The sequence below is a fragment of the Cetorhinus maximus genome, chromosome 3, assembly GCF_964194155.1.
Source record: "Cetorhinus maximus chromosome 3, sCetMax3.hap1.1, whole genome shotgun sequence".
Classification (NCBI taxonomy): domain Eukaryota; kingdom Metazoa; phylum Chordata; class Chondrichthyes; order Lamniformes; family Cetorhinidae; genus Cetorhinus; species Cetorhinus maximus.
This window is the reverse complement of record NC_135881.1, coordinates 52,091,363-52,094,792: the sequence shown is the minus strand read 5'-3', so window position 1 is coordinate 52,094,792 and position 3,430 is coordinate 52,091,363. Positions and strand designations below refer to the sequence as shown.

The following is a 3,430-nucleotide window of genomic DNA, read 5'->3' as shown; positions in this document are numbered from 1 at the left end:
AATGATAATCGAACCCATCTTGAGGTGGTAAATAATTGTAAAAGTACAGTCGAATTTCTGTTGTTAGAAGAGTTAAACGTGGAAAACTTAAAAACTGACCGATATTTTTCCACAAACTTTGGAACCTTTGACAAGGGCGGTGAGACTAAACAACATAAACCAGCCCAAAGACAAGGTAAACAGAGAAGCTATTCTTCAAGAAACTTTACATCAAAAACCATGATATTTAAGTTCTTGAGAGTGGTTACGTTTCTCTTACACCAATGAACCTTGAATGACTGTGATATTTTTCTTCTCCCCATTTATTTTTATTTACCCTAATGTTACATTATCTTCAATAGATCGACAACTTTGTGGATATAGTTGTTTCTTATTGCTGATCTTGTTCGACTGTCATAAATATGAAGAAACGTTTCATGGACATGTCCAAATATAATTTATGACATTTTAATGCTCTCCAAATCGGAAAATAATAATCAAAATCTACCGACATTAGCTGCTGAGAAGGATCGACTTATTTCATAGTGGTTATATTTGTGAAGGTTTACTTTCCATTGGGTGAATTCCTCCTTCGCACTTAAGGGCTCAGGTGTCCACACTGGAATTAATAAACAAATTTTGTATCATTAAGGGATTCCAGTAGCTGTTTTTTGGCACGGTGACTTAGCTGACATCGCAAATGGAATACAAAAAGCATCTTTATTCTTCTTGAAATGTTTTAAATTCCGCCAGATATTGCTGCATTTTACTAGTAACCTAAATATTTTACAATTTTCCGTTACTCTCCCTCAGTAGAATAACTCAAGTTGACTTTTTATTTTATATATTTACAAGTATACGAGATTCTACAACAAGAGTGACTTGTTAGTCAAGGTAAATATAGTTCATATACAACTTCATTATTTTTGATAGAGGTTTAGTGGACCAGAAAAATATCCCTTCTATAACCAATGCATTTTTGAATAGCATGGTTCTGTATATTTCCTTTCGTGCAATATTGTCCTCTTCTAATCTAGGATTTAGTACGTAATATCACAAAGTTGTTAAGATAAATTACAGGTGGAGAAAATATATTTGGAAGGGTTGGTGTATTTTCGAAATTCAGCACACTTTCTGATAGGGTTGCATGCCGGTTTCTTGTTCTGATTGAAAGACGAGAACTTGGTTAAATCGGGCTGACCGCTTAAAGTGTAGTAAATATTATGCTGTGTGCCCCTTGCATCCCCCCACCCCCCACCCCCATCCGGTATTGCATTGGCTCTCCTCTCTGTAAAATCCAAGTTATTAAAGGATATTAACGTCCAGAGCTTGAAATGCTTTTCCCATGAATAAAAGTGTTCAATGTAATTGTCGAAGGCTGTTGTGTAAAGTTGGACTGAATTTATTAAAGTATTTTTTAAGGAATTGTATCATTACATTTCCCATATTACAACAGTGTCCACGCATCGAAAGCATTTCACGTCCGGTGGTCGTGAAAGGCGTCATATAAATGTAAGTCCGTTTTACACATTTCTACTTAATTGTTCCTGTAAATGCATAGGCTACATTATACCTAAATAACGATTAAAATAAACAACAATGTATTTTGCCAATTAATGCACAAAAGTACAATCAGTTTACAAATTAAGTGTTTTTCTTTCTACTGGTTCTAAATTAATGGGCGCATAATCCATTTCTGGGTTGCTCCTTACTGTTACTTTCAATTAGCAATTCTCTTTGTATTATTTTCCAATTTTAATTTTGTGGGAAAAGATGGCTTAGTGGTTAAACTGAAAGTTCCATTAAATTTGGCCAAAAAAAATTGCAGGGCAATAAAAAGACTTGCATTTATATAGCACCTTTCACGATCTCAAAACATTCCACAACGCTTTGCAGCCAGTAAAGTACAATAGTTAAATAATAAACTGGAATGCACCCGTACTAGTGGGATGCACTCGTGCTGAAATAGGTTAAGTCCATTTTGCTGATGTTTTGGTAAGCGTGTGTATTGGGGGCTTCAAAATTGTAGAAAAAAGGCTTGTAAAATGTGCAATCAAATTTAAATAGAAACAAAAATGAATCAACAATAACAGCAAGGAAGCATAACAAAGCTAAGCACGTGTGCTTTATGAGCAACCTTTTATTGTATAATGCTTGTCAGAACATGTGTTTAAAATCATTTACATTCCGTGTTATTGTTACTGAGGTGGGTCTTTGACTATAGACAATGAGACAGGAGAGAGAGTAGGTAATATGATCGATAGTTGTTTATGCAACATTTAGACGGCAGGTCTGTTTGTTGAAAACTTCCAGAGTTAAGGTATATGTCAAGTTATTTTGTATTTTGCCAGGATACACCAAGCGAAGGACTGAACAGAATAAATTAAATACCCTGCTAATGGCGCAATACACCGTTCTCAGTAGTTGTAATTAGTTCTTTTCACACACACAATATTTTGATATAATCTGTATCTTTGTTACAATGTTTAGTATCGTTGACGTCTGTCTCAAAACTTATAATAAATTAAATGTCTAAAATGGATAATTTTGCAATGTACGGTTATATAGTCAAGAGGTCTGAAAGCATATCTCTCGAGTATTTAGGTATAAATTCTTGAAGAGTTATTTTTACTTTAGCTTACTTTGTGTTGTGTTGGTATCATACTAAAATTGAAACGTTTCTATTGGTCTTGAAGAAAAAATTCTTCTATAATTCTTTCAGATATCATCGTGTTTCTAATTGAAGAGCAAGTGCAAAACCCTGCCTCTTCCTGCAATATTTACTGAATTACGAAGCCTCCGTCGGAAAACCGAATCCAAAGACCCAGCTTGGCACTGCACAATTTTATGTTCCTTTCTACAACAACAAAAACCCTTTGGTTGAATAATAGCCTGAGTTTTGTTATGTATAACATGCTACGGGGCGGACATTTTTTATCTTCGCAGCGAACATAACGTGAATGTTGAGACCTTGTGAGACCACAACTGAGTAATAGTCATACACGGTGGATTTTATCGAGGTTTTTTAAATTTTGTAGTTGCTCTTTTTGCAGGGACGCTATTTTCAAAATGTGCAAACAAATCCTCATATATTACCTGCTGATACTATTTCTGATAGGCTCGTGAATGGCGGAGCAGGCTCGACGGGCCGAATGGCCTACTCCGATTTATGATCTAATAAGCGTTATTTCTTGATGGGAGGTTCATGGGTGCTTCATATTAGCCGCTGGCCAAAGATGCGTTCAGCCAAAAGAAGCGTAGAAACACTGTTACGTACTCAACCCTACGCCCTTTAGTTATTTTCCTAACAGTGTACAAAATGTAGGGGCGATGGCGATATATAAAATTAATAGAGGTTTAAGATAGCAGAAAAAGAGCGTCCCTGGGTGGGCTCGAACCACCAACCTTTCGGTTAACAGCCGAACGCGCTAACCGATTGCGCCACAGAGAC

At 35.9% G+C, this 3,430-nt stretch overlaps 1 non-coding gene across 1 annotated transcript; it reads right to left on the bottom strand.

Annotated features, from left to right (window-relative positions):
- Positions 1–3,356: 3,356 nt before the first annotated feature.
- On the bottom strand, positions 3,357–3,430 carry trnan-guu (transfer RNA asparagine (anticodon GUU)). Its single transcript has one exon. It is a non-coding gene; the product is annotated as a tRNA-Asn (tRNA).